Source organism: Amblyomma mixtum, chromosome 10 (genome assembly GCF_055824585.1).
Source record: "Amblyomma mixtum isolate Tamu chromosome 10, ASM5582458v1, whole genome shotgun sequence".
Classification (NCBI taxonomy): domain Eukaryota; kingdom Metazoa; phylum Arthropoda; class Arachnida; order Ixodida; family Ixodidae; genus Amblyomma; species Amblyomma mixtum.
The window spans coordinates 140,705,018-140,723,618 of record NC_143021.1 but is presented as its reverse complement, the minus strand read 5'-3'; the positions used below and the strand labels follow the sequence as shown (position 1 = coordinate 140,723,618).

At 44.8% G+C, this 18,601-nt stretch overlaps 1 long non-coding RNA gene across 1 annotated transcript; it reads right to left on the bottom strand.

The window, feature by feature from the left end:
- Nucleotides 1–13,594: 13,594 nt before the first annotated feature.
- On the bottom strand, nt 13,595–14,836 carry LOC149327120 (uncharacterized). Its single transcript, XR_016286230.1, has 2 exons — nt 14,675–14,836; nt 13,595–13,957 (listed from the first exon to the last, which is right to left on the bottom strand). It is a non-coding gene; the product is annotated as an uncharacterized LOC149327120 (long non-coding RNA).
- Between the last annotated feature and the right edge of the window lie 3,765 nt (nt 14,837–18,601).

The window sequence follows — 18,601 nt, the reverse complement described above, 5'->3', positions numbered from 1 at the left end:
AAGGCAGAATGGTCGCAATGTTCAATTTAAGAATACCTTAGACATTGCTGCAAGGCACCCTGGTGGGAATTAATGAAAACGTGCGCATCCTGTATTTGAATGGCTATGACCTTCTCATCACGCATAAAATGCAGTGGTGTTCCTGCCAGCTCATCTTTCAATGTGGCTATGAGAGCCATCCTGGCTCTCAAATAATGTATGTGGGTGCATTACATATAATGTGTTCATTTCTTCTGTCATGGGTTACCTGATCGCATTTTATTTTCTTATATTAATTCCTATTTTTAGTTTCTAAAGCAGCAGTCAATTTCTTTTCTCGTCATTCAATACGTTGTTACCGGCACTGACAGTTATTGGTCTGGATGTATTTATTTCCAGTTGCCAGCCGGCGGCATCTGCAGGGTCATGTGGTGCTTCCTGCCTTCGGTTGTGCCATCCCTCCTCAGCCGTTCATGGTAGTTATCTTTTTCAGTGATGCTTATTTTACCTGCATGTTTAGAGAAATATTCTCAACATAGGCTCACTGCCATGTTTAGAAAAGCATGCAGAACACTACATGCGACTTTACAGCTGTACCTGAGCTTATAATTACATTAACTGTAAATTTGTACAAAATATACACGCTCACGTAGCTCTTGACACAGTGCTGTTAACAAAAATAGTTGAGCCTGCTTCAGGTGCAGTGATTATTGCACACCTGTTGCCTGTCATGCATATGGGTCCTCTAAAAGTACCAAAATGTTTGTTTACACCTACAACAATACTTTAATGGTGTTTCAGGTACGTTCACCAAAATGTCACTCGGTATGTAACATTGCATGATGACACCAATTCTTGTATGGCATAGCATCCTTGCAGTGTACTCGGCAAGCTGCTGCCAGCCCAGATGTATTGCTGGTTTATTGCTACGGCATGTGGTTATACTGTACAGTTTGCACCTCTACGTTCTGAACACTGTATCCTTGAAAATTTTAAAATTGGTTAAAGTCACTATATTAAAAAAGCACCGTAATAAGCTGACGCGATAATACGGTGAACGCCGCCGAGATTTTAAGGCTCCAAGGTGAATTTATAAGAAGACCCGCATTTCACTCGCGGAAAAAAAGATTGCCTTTCTTTCTAGACGTGTTTGACCTAGCCCTGGTTGTTCAAACGTGTTACATGCCCTGCTTTTTCTGTCAACTTCCCTTTTCTTGCATCGTTTTAGCTTTTAGACTTCATACTAGTTGCTCAATTTCATTTTTTGATATCTCTCGGTTTTACTGTACATCGTCTTCCACTTTTAGCCGTGTCACGTGTTGGCTTCACCTTTGTTGCTCAATTCTCGTTTGCTAACCCAATCGCCATTTTGTCACTACCGCATGTTTTTATTACTATTTCACTTTTATTTTTTCACTACGCTTGATCTCTGCTTGCCTGTATGGTTTTTAATCCTTTTTTATCGGACCAGTTCTTAAATATTTTTTTGGTCAAACCTATCCACTGTTTGACATGTTGGCGGTCTTTTAAAAATGACTTGCTTAAAAATTTTTCTGTCACCTTGTCCTGGTTTTGTGCTTCTTTGCTCTACCGTCTGGTTTTGGTTTGTAGTTATTGTTGTTTTGCCACCCCTTGTCATATCACTTCTTGTTGCCACGAGCAAATAAAATCGCTCCCTGTTGGCGGCGCCTGTGTTTTTGGTATATATGCTGTGTGTCGGCGGTTCTGGAATAAAGTTGAAGTTCAGCACCTGTCCAGTCGCCCTTTCACTTTCTGCCCCTTGTCTGTGTGTCTGAGCGCTGTCAACCACAATCGATGCATTGAGCTGACTGCTCTGCAGCTACCCATGTGTATGCAACGAAGTGGCTTCAAAAGCAAAGTAGAACATGAAAAAAATTATTGCTTAAAATTTGCCGCTTCTTTTATGTTATTCAGGAAAACATTTGGCATTTAAAAGGCTAGGTGTGTGCTCTGAAAATTAAGAAAATTGTGTTCCTCTTGTGGCCTTTCGTGAAATTTCACCTCACTTCACTTTCTAGCTTTTCAGCATGAGATCCGAGCTGTTACCCACAGTTTGCTTTTTTTTGCTCATTGACTGGTGGCCCCCATGTCTGGGAGACAGTAGCATAGGGTTTAGGAGACAATCTGACTTCTGCGTTGGCCCTAAGCGCAAGCTTTTGAATGGGGGGGGGGAAGATTTAGGGTGCAACTTGTTGGCTGTAACTGCGGTTTGGCCATGATGGCTGGTCATTTTTTACTGTGACGCAGTGTCATTTACCTAATGCATAATTTGGTGATGCAAAGGACTCTTGCATGAAAAAAAAAGAACGTTCATTTTAACTGCTGCCATTAAAAATGTGCTGCACTAAAATGGGTGTCTGCCGGCATTCAGTATTCCAATAATTTCTTTTTTCCCCGAAGACACGACCACTTTTCTTGGCTCCTAGGAGATGCATCTATGAATCGGCTGCAAGGAGAGCACTGGAGAGCGTGCGGGAGCAAGTTTAAAAAAAGCACATAACAATAAATAAATTTATCATTTTCCTTTCAACTAAGCTATGTGGTATGTGCGTGAATTACTCTGGAATGCACAAAGACTGTGGTAATTGACAGGTGTCTCTTAACAAGCCTTGCATCCTTGTGCATGACTTCAGAATAGACAAAGCCTGTGTTAACTGACAGGTGATAGTTAACACAAGAACTGCGCAGTAACGACCTTGGCACAGCGTATGAGGCACTACACAAGACAGAGTACAAGAGAATTGACAGACTGCAGTAGACAATGCAGACTACGGAAGACATGCACAAAATATGACAAAACTGTAGACTACAGATATTTTCTGTCTTAGAATCCTGTAGTGTGTTTTCACTGGGAGGCGCCACTGTGGAGAGCTAGTTATCAGTTGGTGTTAGAATAAAAGCTCCACGAGGGAAGGAAACAATGTTTTGAAAGCAAAACTAGGCACTACCAAAGATATTTGTGCAAAACCTAATCTGCTTGTTAAACTGTCAAAGATGGCACTGCAGTAGAGGGAGATGAAGCTGGCTTAGAGTAGTATGTTAATATGCAACCACTGTCCTGCACAGAGTGCACATTGACTGTGTCTGAACGCATGCACTACTGAATAAAATCCGCCTTGCGACCTCACCTTATGTACTCGAGCCGCTCGGGTGGCCGATAACGCAAAACCCTTTGTTCGAGTACATCCGTGCGCTTTCTTAGAGCGCGAGACTGATCAGAGAAGCCTCTGCAGACAGGGCGACTCTGGAGAGTGTAGCATAGATGGTATATCCAGAATGTGCAGCAATTGAGATAGGTGGAAATAAGGATGCTTCTAGATTTATTAGAGGACCTCTGAAAGACATCAGGAGAGCACAAATTTGCTCTATCCCTACATTATGTTTTGATCAACACCTGAGGTAAACAATGCACTTCTATAAGCAGCAGTGAACGCACAATAGTGGTCGAAAATTGGCAGGCCCTTTCCGGCGACTTTTTCTTACTCGGGCTCTTGTCCATCACACGTGTTTGCGTACGTCGGTTTGAGGTGGTTATCGCTAAATGTTTGGTGACATTACGCAGCTACTACGGTCGCGACCAGTCAGTCGCTTCGCTCCAGGCGGGTCAGGAAGCTCTGCACGCTGGGGTTCCCGCACGACTCGGCAGCCGTTAACGCTTTCATTAATAAATGAAATTTTAATTCTGTATCCTCCTCTTTACCTAAATCTATGTCAGCTGTTTGCTTCATACGAAGTGTTCTTGAACACTGCCACGAAAAAAATAGTATTTTGCAAACTCATTAAGCATGTTTTCTGTCGGTCCTTTAAGCGACAAAACAACTGCTATGTTTTTGACTGGCGTTTTACTTTAACAGTTCACAGGTTTTCCCACTGATAAGCAAGCTTTGAATCCTGTTTTTGTTGGTATCAAAATCTGAAAGAGCTGCGTGCACTTTTACACGTTTCTTTTTCGCTTTGCTTATGTCATCCCCTTGGCTTCGTGTCTCGTTCTCCTGTGGCCTTTGGCTACTACGCTTTCGACGGGAATCGAGCCAGTGCTTCGGCGATATTTCTAAAAAAAGTGGAAGTTTATTGCTCAGATTTAGTCGCAATTAAACGATTTCGAGTAAAAATAACAAGATGACCTCTTCACAATTGGAGTGAAACGAAGAATCGTCTTTTTAAGTATGGTGTATGACAAATCCTACACAACCTTGTGTGCACTGGATGCAACTTACCATCATAGCTGTTTATTCTATGTGCTGTGGTCTGAATAATGAGGCATTCAAGATAGGGCCGTGGTACTCTGTTCTTTTTTCAGGCAATCACACGTGCCTGCGCCCAGTCGTTCTGGCTCCTAGATACCGCATTCTCGGAAAGCGCATTTTAAGTCGCTCGCCGATTCATCTTTCTTGTTATCCCAGAACCTTCATTCAATATGTACTGATTCTTCGATGCACACAGATGCGTAATCGGCACTCGGGAATTCGTACACGACGCTTGGGAACTTTTTTTCCCCCCGAGCTCTCGGGTTGGCACATGCACAGCCTGCACTTCGTAACAAAATATAATATAACTGCTTGAGTCTCGCTAACTCTTGCAACATACGAGTTCACGGCTCACTTCTGGGCAGCTGTGGTTTGGTGCAACGTAGGACGGACAAGGTCGCACTCAACGGAATCAATACAATGCTTTCTCTTGCTTTCTCGTCCTTCTCCTGTTGCTGCGCGTGGCACACAAAAACTTCTGTATTTTCTTTCCTTCCAGCTATTCGAAGCCATATCACCTCCATCTATGAAAAAACAATTCGACACCAGTCTATGCATACTGAAAAAATTTACGCAGAAAAAACACGACGAGACAAGGAGGAGCGCTAACTCACAACTGAAAATTTATTCCGAAACACAAGCACATATAAATAGGAAAAACAAAACGAAACATACCAATCTGACATCAAGAACATCACATGTCACCCTCTGTGTACCCCAGTGATTTTGCGAAAAAGCGGAACTCCCTATCAGAGAAGCGGACAGAAGTGTGGCTGATGCATTTATCTCCGCTGATACGCATATGAAACGCCTTTATGAGTTCCCGCACTAGTTGGTTCCTGTGCCTGAACAGAAGTGTTGCTTGGTCGACAACAGTCATCCTGAGTAGTGTCTGCCTTCGTCGGTGCTGCGCCTTTAGATCTTTTGCAATATATTGCTGTATCATTTCTCACGCAGTGCACGTGCTTGAAACTGGTTCCCCCCGGAATCGCGAGATGGTATGAAGCTGCAGAGAAGAAAATGGCGAGGAAGGGAAGGGATGCCACTCTCCCTGCTCTGGCGCAATGGCTGCGGTCAAAAACACCCAACCAGAGTTGTCTCGCGAGACAAGGAATGTCGGTTCGCTATAGTTGAGCATGCCTCCCAACCAAACACCAAAATTGAAACATAGAAGGTGAACCCCTCTGTTGTGATAGCGATGGCGATTAATTTGTAATTTATTATGCTGAATTGACAAAAGCTGGAGCTAAAATTATACCGTAAAGACAGCATAATTTTCCTTCGTTTCAAGCGTTATATTCCGGAGCGTGTCTGGAGCTTATTTTAAAACAGGGCTTTTTTTTTTTTTTCACGGAAGAGCCTGCATGCACGGTGCGACCGTAATATACACAAGGTTTTAGGCATTTTTGTCTCCAGCCGCCGCGGTGGCCCAGTGGGTATGGCGCTCGGCTGGTGACACGAAAGACGCGGGTTGGATCCCGACCAGTGCGGTTGAAGTTCGATGGAGGAAAAATTCTAGAGGCCCGTGTACTGTGCGACGTCAGTGCACGTTAAAGAACCCCAGGTGGTCGAAGTTCTCGGAGCCCTTCACTACGGCATTCCTCATAGCTTGAGTAGCAATGTTAAACCCCAATAAACCAAACCTAAACCAAGTTTGTCTCTGCTTCCGTAGCCATGCAAAAAAAAAAACCCCGAGGTGATAGAATTGCAGGCTTCTGCCGAGTAATTTATTTGTGCTAAGGCATTGCTCGCATACGATTTAGCAACAATCCAGTTTCCGCACGGAAAGAAAGGGTCACTGATAAATTCTTTATTTGATAAAAATCGTCGTGATGTCTGTACAACTAAAAGCAGTTTTCTTTCGTGGTCGAGGCTAATACGAGTCCCGCACTGCTGGAGCTGATCGCTTCAGTCCATGAATAAAAGAAATATTGCTCAGCATTGCAACAATGCTGCGTCACTTGTATCTAGGCATGTTCGTGCCACTGATGCAAGTCCCGTTTTTGAAGATCTGAGAAACAAGCACCACACTTGTTGCATATGAATACGCCAGCGTCTGTAATAGGAAAAAAAACGAAGCATAATTATCTGCAGTGTAGAATTTCCTAAAAAGCTGCCATATTTTGAGCACGCATTTCGTCTCAACCTTGATTTGGTGCACGCATGGGAAACAACACAAGGCTGCTGTCCCATTCCGGGCGCGTTTAAAACATTTCAACAAGCTAGGTGAACAACATGTTATACGGGCATGTCTTTTAAAGGCTGTTCCGAATGACTTTCACAATACGCAAGCAGGGAAGAAACTATGAGTAGAAATTTAGACGTTGTGTAAAAATTTCAACAAGCTAGGTGAACAACATGTTATACGGGCATGTCTTTTAAAGGCTGTTCCGAATGACTGTCACAATACGCAAGCGAGTAGAAATCACATCGCGGAGATCACATCGCAAATGTGAACTCCATCTATGAGTTCACATCATCAATATCAGATCAAGTCACCAGAAACTGCAAAACATAACAAGATTTAATTCACGGCGTTTCGGCTGGAGAACCAGCCGAAACATATATATATATATATATATATATATATATATATATATATATATATATATATATATATATATATATACATACATACATACACACACACGCACACACCACCCGGCGAACTCATCTCGCCGAAACACGAGGTCCGATATGATGGAGTCTGATAAGCTCTGAAGACTTTTTTCAAATTCTTTAACCAACTTCTGATCAAAACGTATAGAGGTGACAAGTCCTCAAATTATTTTATACCTACCATCCTCATCTTCCCTTTATTCGAAGAGTTAGGCTAGTGGCATCGAATGAGATGAGACCTATCCCATAAGACTACCGATGTCTGCCCCTAGCGATCGACGAGCACTAATCACGAACAGCTAAGAATCTCACAGGTAATTTTTCTTAACTATATCACAAGTGTTTACATTTTTTTAGCTAACCAGAAAGCACAGGTAAGCTGACAGCGTCTCAATAAATGCCTTTATTCACTAAACCATGAAGTCTGCAATATATTTTTGGAGCAACTGCTAAATGCCTATCATGTGCGCAAATCACCAATGTGATTTTATTTTAAGAATTCAGAAAAAAAATTCTCACACTCCGTTTATAATTTATAACCACCAATAGACAATTACAATAGCTCACATTGCCATCATGATGATGAAGAAGAATGATGCCTGAGATGAATAAGCTGAAGAGGCGAAAGCGTACTTGCCTTCTTTCACCGAAGAAGCCGCCGAAGTTTCAGCACGAGAATCCGTCGCAAAATGCCTTGGTTCTTTGAAACGCCGTTCCAGTTCTCGTTGCGCCAAGCGCTCGCTCCCCAGACCGTCCATAACACGCAAAGTCTCGGCGATATTTTCGAGACATACGTGGTCGACCTTCTGAGGCTCGTATCCCAAAACTTCATGCAGAGCGGCTAGCATTCGCTGCTCAATACTGATCCCCACGAACTGGACTGCGAGGAAATGCCGCGCCGGCCACAGGACTACGTACACGACGCTTTGATCCTGGGTCAGGGGATCTTGGTATTCGGTTAGCAAGCAGGCAATGAGTGCTCCTTTGTACACTCTACAACCGAGCGTTGCTGGGTGGTCGCCAAGCCGAAGCGCAAATGCCATTAGTTCCAGCACCTCTAGACACTCGTCTCAGGACAGTGAAACAATGAGGGAGTGGATCCGCCACCCTGCCAGGCGGTGAAACGGTGACAGCCAGCAGCGCAGCCACGCTATGCGCCGGAGGCAGATTTCTTCTGTCTCAGCCCGTTGCACACCTAGACAGATGCAACTCAGGATGTCCTCAGGTGGTAGTTGTTTCAGGCGCGGCAGCCACGACATTTGCGCTGCGTCCAGGCTTTGCAGCTCAGCTGGTAGAAAATGGGCAAGCAGACGACGAAGACTGAGCGTATGTCTTGCCACTGCCGTAGATGCCATGGAGAAGCACAGATGGGACGATTTTCAACCAGCGGTCGTCGATGAGGTCACAAATTTGAGCCGATCACTGCCGCTGCTGTTTTCTTTGCAGGCTGTTCTCCCGGAGGCTTCGGAGGTTTTTATGCGAGAAGAGCTTCCGTGCGATGCCACCAGAACAGCTTCTTTCACTTCTGGCGCATTTGGAAGCGGAGCAATTTCCAGACGCACTTGAACACCTTTCACGGGCACACTACCCTAACAGAATGGTGCAAACGCCCCTTGTCCTTCTTTTATAGATGAATCGGAAGTTATCTTTTGAAGGAAAGGAGCGTACTTATCTAAAGTGGAGCACTCCCATAAGCGGAGAAAATGTAAAATGCACAGAGTATCGCTATCAAGCCTGATAAACATGCCTCGCTCATTTGTGCGAAGAACGTCAGAACTCAACAGGTCTCCTGTGACTAGTTACTTGCGCGTTATTATGAAATTTTTTCGTGCATTCGTGCACCTGCGCTCTTGGGGCTACGCTTGTTTTCCTGATATTGAGCAATCTTGCGTTGCTTTGTTGGCAAGCGTGACACAAGAGGGATAGGCCTCATGTTTTCGGGAAGCGTAATTTTGGGCGCGAGCTGCAATATTACAAGAGCGAAAATGGGAATTGTCAATCTCACACCCCAGCTTGGATGAGGTCACTGCTCTTTGTGCAGGAGAAGACTGTTCTATAAATAATTTATGCTGCTTAAAGGGACACGGATCGGGTCAGACTCTTTTTTTTTCCCCATCTACGAGTTCCTCCTACCACATTTTTAACATTTTTTGTGACTGTAACAGTGGAATGTTTTTTATTCTTCTGCCTAAGAGATTTATTACTCCCTACATTGCAGGCATACTCAACGGATCTTGGTTTAAGCTTTGAACATAGAGGATTATAGGCGGTGACAATCGTAATTATTTACGCTGATAAAGGGGCAAAAAAGACAAGTTCCGAGTTCGCGCTCACGTGTAAGCAGAAAGCATTAAGGGAACCAAGCTTCCAGTCATGGACTTGGCGCTGAAGTCATTAGTAAATATCACGAAATGTGTTATTGGCGGACTCCCTTTCTTAACGGTATTTTATCCATTTCTCTTTGAAGAATTATGGTCACTGTGCTACCGTTCAGTTAAAAACACTACATTTAAATATGTCGCTTCTATACCCGCATAATAGTGTGCATGCATGTCTGCCTAGCTTCGACGAGTCAACGGCTTATTCAGAATTAGGAATACTATATAGAGGTTGGTTATCTTCTGCATATTACTCTTTCACTTGAACTTAAAAATTAAAGCGGTCTATTTTCGTGCATCTCTTACAAAGCCAGCCGGGCTCTTTGGTTGACTGAAGTCTAAAATAGCAGTTATTCTGTAAGCAATTAACTCAGACCTAGTGTGCATATACTGATATGAATACATACCATGGCGCGAAATAACAAGCGCCGACCAATCGTTAAACACAAACAAAAGCAAAAAGAGACGTTTCGGCTCCGCTACAAGAGCCTTGTTCACAATGAAAGGGAGAACGAATTGAGGGTTCATTTTAAATGCTTCATGGTGTGACGTAAGCAGCGCGTGTAGATCGGGGGTAGATTTCCTTCGTTACGGTTTAGCGTCTGTGACCTGTATTGGATATGGATGGATTCCAGGGAAAGCCTTGTCGTCTTGTTCTTTTCTTTTCCAATTATCCTCGCGCCATCCCAGTCGATGGCATGACCCGTGGAAACAGCATGTTCTGCTAGGGCGCTTTTCGCCACGTGCCCCTTGTTGGCATCATTGTTGTTCTGCTGCAATCGTTTGCGGAAGTCGCCCGTTTCACCTATGTACGATTAGTCAGAGCCAGCGGAAGGGATCCTGTAGTCAACGCCGGAGAACTTGTCTTTTTCCAGCTTATCTTTTACTTTCACTACCGCGTGTCTAAGCTTGCGCGTAGGAACGTGGGCGATGTCGACCTCACAGGACCGGAATATGCGGGACAGGCTCTCGCTTATGCCGGGTACGTAGGGTATTGCGACCCTTTTGCTTCTTTCCTGTCGTCGGGGTTGTTCCGGTGTTGGATGCGCCAAGCGATTTTTAATGGTCCGAATAAACGAACTGGGATAGCCCGAGTATAACAGGTCACGTCGTGTAGTCGCCAAGTCAGCCTCTCGCTGCTTCGGGGTTGAGCAGACTTTTTCTGCCCGGCGTACAAGAGAAGCAACCACGGACTTCTTTTGACAAATCGGGTGCACTGAACGGAAGTTCAGGTACCTGCCTGTGTGCGTGTCCTTTCTGAATACAGTAAAGCTAAATCGAGATTTGTCGCGTTTTACCAGCGTGTCCAGGAATGGTAGCCGGCCGTCGACCTCTTCCTCTCTCGTGAACTGTATGGCTGGTTCTATGCCGTTCAGATGCAGAAGGAATGCGCTCACCGCCGATTCCTTAATGACACAAAAGCAGTCGTCCACATACCGAAGGAAGATCCTTGGGCGCGGAGTGAAGCTGGAGAGGGCGCGAGACTCCAGCGACTCCATTGTTAAGTTCGCTGGGGTGACAGAAATACATACAAGTATTCATTGTGTCTTGCATTGTGAAGAGTGCTATTTTCCCGTGTATTAGAAGGGTCCGTTAAAATTTAGTGTCGCTGTGTACTTGAAATTTATACAGCTGAATCACACGATACTGATGGATGACCACTGCTTCCATATTGCCGAATTGTAAAATTAAATACTTGCAGTTGCTAAATATGTAGTACCTGCTATTGCTCTCACTGCATTTTTGTAACATTAAAGCCTGAATAAAAAGCATGACTGTGACTGCGAACGTACTGTTATCATTGAAGGTCCTGTTCCGGAAGCGTTAAAGAATGCACTTCCTCCTGGAAACATTGCTCTCTGTGAATACTTTAGAATGAGCAGTGAGTTACATAATCTATAGGAAGGAATTGAATGCGTTGAAGTGAATTCGATATGTTTCTTGTGCTCTAGGCCTATCATGAAATTAGCCCCATAATATGCAAATTCTTGTTCAGAAAGGCAACAAGATGTTCCTCTCTCTGTGGAGCACGTAGGCTTTCTTTTGCCTGCAGATAAAGTTTTTAACTACGCTGTTTTAAATACAGTCGTTTTGATCATATAAAACACTGTCATTCAATGAGCTAACTGAAGTACTCCCTAAAGCAATCTAAGGCGGAATGTATTGGGTTTCCCAAGGTTTCGACCAGTAATGCTTTCTTTTCCTCACTGATCCAGAAATTGTTGCTTCGAGTTTTTTCCTTGCCGCTGCTCGTTTCACTACCGGCGCTCAAACATGATGACTTCGTTTATATCAGAATGCTAATTAGCACACCTTTCCCAGCTGGACGCGATAGTATTGGTTGCGAAATATAGCTCCTAGTCTTGTCGACTAGGAGCCATATTGGGATAAGGTTTGTGGGACTTTAGCATTCCAAAGCGACTGAGCCTATGAGGGACACTATAGTGAAGGGCTCCGGTAATTTTAACCACCTGGAGTCCTTTAACGTGCACTGAATCGCAGAGTACACGGGCCTCTAGAATTTCACCTCGATCAAAATTCGACCGCCATGGTCAGGATCGAGCCCGCGTCTTTTGAGTCAGTAGCCGAGCGCCATAACCACGGAGCCAGCGCGGCGGGGCTATAGTGGGATGTACTTCCTATGTGTGGCGAATAGAAAATAACTACTACAAACACTGAACTAGAAAAAAGCATTGATGAACAAATAGAATACCAGAGATTTGCGGCCACAGACTTGGCACGCGATATTGTAAATCACTTCTGCGTCGCCAGCGAGACCTTTCCATCGTGTGAAGCCCTCTCAGCAGATCGCGGAATGCCAGCCGGGACACACGGAAGAATTGCTTTTGCTTTCATTCTTTTGCATATATCCCCCTATAAGACTGAGGTAAGCGATGTCAAGTTAATATTTGAGGGCAATCAAGAAGAGTGCTCTCTTTGGTTGTTTCCATCTATTAAAAGTTGAAGTCTTCGCGGGATCTCGGCGCGTCTACTTACCTGTAAATATTCGAAGCCCCGCCAGATCAAGCCCACATTAATGGCGAGCACTTTGTCGGGTGTGAAGCCTCCGTAGCCAAACAGGATAACCATACCCAACGTTTGAGTCGTTGGATCCTTGGCCAAAAAGTGTTCCATGCACAACATGATGGCCCGGTGAACATTGAGGTAAGAAGATTCATCGAGATTCCAAGAAACTGAGAAAAGGGAGAAAATGCGACGGTTTCGAAAGGAGTCTACGCGTGAGTTCGTAGGTGTCAAATATTTGATGTGTATTCAGATATTTTTACTGTATCACCGGCACTTCCTTAAAATTATTCGTGATTTTAGGATTCGTTTTGCTCTCGACGCAGAAAAATAACTACGAATTGGAGGTTGCGAAAAAAGAGCTGACCGCTCTCGAGACATGATGCCAGCATAAGTTTCTCGTGAACATTTGCGATGACTCTGATTGAAATGGCAGTCTTTCGCCTCAGGGGTCTGAATATTTCCGCCTCAGAATGGGTCAACGGCCTGTTTTTCGGTGGTATCAAATAATTACCTGCTGTACCGGCTCGAGTAATATTACAAAACTCTGTTTAACAGGCATGAAGGATGCGCTTTAGTCTAGAACAATTTCTCTATGAATGCTACATGAAGCACTGAGCGTAATAACTATAACAGCTCGAATCCTAAACATAACGCAGTTTTTAACGGAGACACCAGAAATGGCATTCAAAAAAGATGCATCTTTTAGCAGGCTTTCTCGCCGTTCTTTTCAAACACGCCATGAGCGTTTTTTTTTTTTTTTCGAAGCCCTCTGGAGGCCAGCCCAACAATACATATAGTTGTACCTCGGGTATATACGCAGCAAGAATATTTTTTGCTACGCACCGTAGCCTTTAGAGTGACTGCCACAACTCAGGTGACACGTAGAGCTAGAGACTCGCGTGCTCTTTTATTAACCTTTATTTAATTATTTATTTATTTATTTATTTATTTATTTATTTATTTAATACTGCGGATTCGCATGACTCCAAGCAGGCGTGAGCACAGATACAAATTAAAAACACGATATGCACGAGCGTCATGCAAGAGCATGACGCTCACATATTAGATAGCACTGTTGTGGAAGACCTTTGCGTCAGGTGCGCCCGCGGACCTATATACGTGTACATCCGCGTCATGCAGGAAATGCACCTTGGCTGCACATGTCTCCAGATAAGCGTATCTTCTCTAAAACTATGTTTACTCAATAATTTCTTTTACTGTCGCGTACAAAGGCTAGCGCACTTGAAGATCGCAGTATGAGACGGCAACATCTCATTTGCTGCTTTGTTTCCGGGATTTTGGCATGATATCAGCTGGGCACTGGGTTGCCAACGCTTTCACTAGGTGGAAACCACTAAGCCTTTTACCTACATAAAAATGATCTGGATATATGCTCGAACAATTCTCTGCAATATGACGGCCGGTTGCTTCGGTAACATAACCCACCGGGTTTGAACAAGAAGATACGGCGTCCATGTACGTTCTTTTCTTGCATGACCATCATGAGTTTTCGCGTGGCCGGAGACACTTTGGAGGGCAGAAAGTCCTCAAAAACCGGACCGCTGGTTTTCCGGATCTTGTACTAGTTTTTCACTGTGCGCAGGGCTGCTTGAACGTGGTATTTCCGCACGCGTAGAAAACGCAGAAGAAATTGCGCATCCTTCCGGGAATTGAGATCCTCCTCCTCTGCAATAGACAGCGGGTTAAAATTTTCCAGGTGTGTTCTCAGTAAAACATCCGCTCTTCCATCCTAACCCTACAATCTGTAATTTTTTTTTATGAAAGATTCCTTGCCTGGCACTCCATGTGGCTTTCTGATCGCTTTTACAGACACAGACTGCGTGCAGACCAGTGTGATGACTAGAAAGTTATTAGCATTCACGTTTGTCTGGGGCGAGAAGGTTGTGAAACAGTTCACGTTTAGCTTCTTCAAAAAAAGGTCGCTAGTTGGACATGAGTCGCTTGTGGCCAGACGTCACAAAGGGTAATACTCTTTAGCCAGTCGGTCTTAAACGGTTAGTGCTATAACATTTAGCGTCTTTCCAAGAAAACTCTTTATAATGATGGGTCCGGCAACGTTGCGTAACTTAGAAGAGGTGAATGAACGTATTGAGTTCTACTTACTTCAGTCTTCCTTCGGTGGACCGCGGTTGATTATTTCTCGACTTAAAATCTCAGTCGGAATATAAATCTCACTGAATTTTAACAATGGCAACAAATAACCGGTGAAGTGGCCAAGCTTCCCGCCAGTAGTTATTCTAGTGACAGCAAAGTTGCTTGTGTGAGATAACGTTTAAAAGAAAGAGGTATAAGATTACCCTCCCTCTGGCACTTTGTGAAGCCGCCTGCAAAACGACGTCACTCTCGTTCACTCATTTTTAGGCAGTCGAATTTCTACCTCACCTGATAAAAGCTGCAGAAGTTCCGCGAGGGATTCCTTTCTCCTCTCTGGAGTCTCTCCCAGCTGATCTTTGGCGATCTGTTGGAGCCTAACAGGGAGGGCATCCTCGGACGTATCGAGCACGTCGTCCGTTGACTTCTTCATGTTCACATCAGCCATCTCGGATAGCAGTGCCAACGAAGTAGCAGAGTCAACTTCGAGGGCACCGCACAGCCGAAGCGTCCCGCAACACTGCAAAGGAAGCAGACACTCTCAGCGGAGAAAGTGTCTGCGCGGCACGGGGCACTCCGGATGGCCGAGTCAGAGCTGTTTGGAAACCGGATGCTGCGGCCGTCAGAGCCGGCGATAACCTTGGTAGCAATATAGGTGCACCCGAGCGCGCATGAGCTGCTTCTGCCTCCCTGAAAGATGCACACCACTTTAGCCTAATTGTCCTGCCTGTACACCAGTCTGCACACAGTCCTTGGCACAACGGTTAACGATGGGGATCAAGTAACGCGTTGTCTTATGTCACGTCTCTTCATCGTCATTAGAGAATTTTCTTTGAGACCAAAGAGAGTCGCTAGAAAATGCTGCAAAAGGTGTCATTTAAAAACACTGTGTCCCTTCTGTGACATTGTTTGTTAGCGCCTCGATTTTTCCTAATGAACTTAAAAACCCTGCTAGCGGGTGTACGAGTTCAATAATTTTATTAGGAAAGAGGCAAAAGGGGAACCTTTTTGCCAGGTCCACTCACTGATCTTGTTTCTTTCATATAGGTTCGACAATACGGTCCTGCAATACGGCCTTGCAATAACACCAACTGTCTTTTTAAACTGGTAACAATAATATCACTGCAATAATAATCCCTAACAGGTGGAGAGACAGAAATATGTCGTAACGTCAAATTGCCACGTTCTTTAGTGCGTCTGAAATATCGAAAGTTTAAACTGCAGCTGCTCGCTTGTACACGCCAAAAAGCGAACCTGCATTTTGATTACGGTGAAGAGAAAAAGCGTAGGATGTGCTTAGATTTAGCCGGAAAAAACACACAAATTCTTAGGATAAATAATTCTTCTTGATGAATATCGCATAATTCGCTCAACCATGCAACGTCTGATGCTTGACAGCGCGTCATCTTCGAAACGTTTAGCGCTCTCTGTGCAGAGGAGGACAGCGACGGGGAATAACCGGAGTGACACTCGTGCCACTCATTTAATACCGTCCCCCCCCCCCCCTTCCCTCTATCTTTTCTCCCATTTCCCCCACAACGCTGAACAATCCAAATTTGTATCTCTGTTGCATGTCAAAACTCTTGCATTTCATTTTTTTTTTCAATTCTTGTTTTTCACTCCGACTCCAGTCAGTTGTCGCGCTATGGCTGACACGTCGACCACCGCAATGTAATTATTCTGCTAAGTCTTCTCGCAAACGTGTCCAACGTCTGGGCAGCCGGCGGCATGTGACTGCATGCTCGCTGTTCTCAGCCAGCGCTTTTTCGGACCGCAGCTGCATTCCGTTGGTATCATACAGTGACTTTTTGAGTGCATAATAAGCACGCAACCGCAGAAACAAAGTCAGGAACAGTTCGTTAACCGAAGTGTGCAAAATGCTGGCTAGAAATGACTAGGAAGAAAATCAGCCTCTGCAGTTCCGACTGGCAGAGGCTAAACACCGTGCTGAGCGTCCGAATTCAGTGTAGCCTGCTGCTTTCCGTGCGTAGTCTAGAGAGAGACATACCGGAGGCCCCCCAAAAAATGATAAAAAACACTCGTTTCACTGCCCCGCCGCACACAGCAGCCCATCCAGCACTGGCTCAGCGGTTAAACTGGCGGAGTTTTTAGAGAGCTGGCGCGTCCACCGCGCAACCCTGCGCGAAGAGAAACACAAATGTCGTGGTGAATCGCGTCACAGCCGCGGGTTGCGACATCCTTTCGCGCATTTTGACAAAATAGCTGGGCCTGTGGGTGCTTTATATTTTCGAAATTAGGCAGAACACAAGATGCACTGCGTAATACAGCATACATAAAGAAATCTATCTGAAAAGTATGTTGACGTTGAGCACTTCTCGGGAGTTGGCGATTGGCTAGAAATGTGCGCCAGCCAAAGCTTGAAGAAAAGAAAACCTATTGATGTTTCGGCGCTCATATCCCTTACATGATGAGAATGAGATGCAAGAATGGGTCGGTGCATTATATGGATACGATCATTCAGGGCACGCATGTTGAGAGTTGAACCCAGATATATCGAACCCGGATTATTGGAATTATTTCCTACATAGTGCATGTTAATTATTACCTTGCAAATTCTATGCAAATGTTCAAGAAAGGCACGCACTATATTGATGCAATTGGAGTGGCCATTCGCCATTATGAACTGAGCAGTGCTACTTTGCAAGTTGCACTTTTCCTGACCGCGTCACTCGCGTAGACGTGTCGGCTGCGCGTCCTTGGCCACCGGCAGGCAGCGCTTGCGCTGTGAAATCATAATGCCATATGAGCGTGGACCAAGGTTGAGGGGGCCTTCGGTCTCTTGCACTCATTTTTCGTCCAACATCGCGGTGATCTGCTTAAGCGAACTACTGTAATTGATGCCTTGCAGCGGCCCTCGGCTACTGCGCTTCACCTCCGATGGCATCGCGGAAACCGGCTGTACATTAATTTAATTGAATGATTAGACTATTTTTAATATACTGTTAACGGGATTGGACATAATATTCATAAGGCTCAGAAGTGGAAGAAGGAGAAGTGCGTCGCCATCTTAGATATTGCAAAGGCTTACGACAGCGTTGAACACAGCATTTTGCTTAAAACTGGCTTATGTACAACCTCCATTGCGCCTCTTTGCGTGGATAGGAGAGTTCTTAAGGAATAGAGCGTTATTTTGTTCTAAGGGTACCTTAACTACCACAACATACGCCCAGTCTAGAGGTGTCCCACAAGGCTCCGTTCTGTCGCCGTTATTGTTTAACATACTAATGCGTGATATCCCTATTCACCCAGCCATCAAAGTTTATGTGTATGCGGATGATATTGCTTTTTTCGCTTCTGCCAAGGACATTCATATCCTGTACCAATTACTGCAAGAGTATTTAAATGCTCTGGAAGTTTGGCTAGACAGCATAAAGTTAACTTTAAATGTCAACTAGTGTGCCGTCCTCGTTTTCCCACAGGCAACCCTTCTTTACATCTCTCTGTCGTATCACTCTATCCTCATCCCGCAAGTTGATTCAACAAAATACTTGGGTATAATATATGACCCGGATTTAGACTGGTGGCCACACATTAGAAGCATTGCGCTTAAGGGTGAGCGTGCCCTCGCCCGGTTGGTGAGGATCAGCAACAAAAAATTCGGTACGTGACGAGACACTCTACTACTTCTTTCTAAGACCTATGTGCGGCCAATCCTTTAATTCGGCTCCGTTCTCTTTTCTGGGTGCCCAAAGTGCAAGTGTGAACCCCTGTTTGTTATCGAGCGACGCGCTCTGCGCCTTTGCTCAGGTCTGCCCAAATCAGTATCTAATGCTGTGCTGTACTTGGAGGCGCGGATACCTCATCTCAATTCCCGGTTTCAGCTTATCACTGTGCGGACTTTTTTTAGGTCTTTGGAGCCTGTTCCTGGATTTGCTAACCCTATATTTACAACGAACCCAACTCTCTTCTTTGGTACTGCCTGGCCTCGGTATAAGCTCCCTCAGGTGGTGCTCACTAATTCCCTGCTGTCAAATATTTCTGTATCAATGAGATCTTTGGTACTAGTCAACCACAGGCGGGCTGACACGGCAGTCTTCTTTGACAACACCCTCCCAAGGAATGCTAAGAACCTGCCCGCCAATGTGTTAAATGGGCTCACAGAGGAGTACCTTGGCAATTTTCCTAACCATATATATTGCCGTCTATACAGATGCCTCCCAGCAAAATGAAAAGGCTGCTATTGGCATTTAGTCAAGG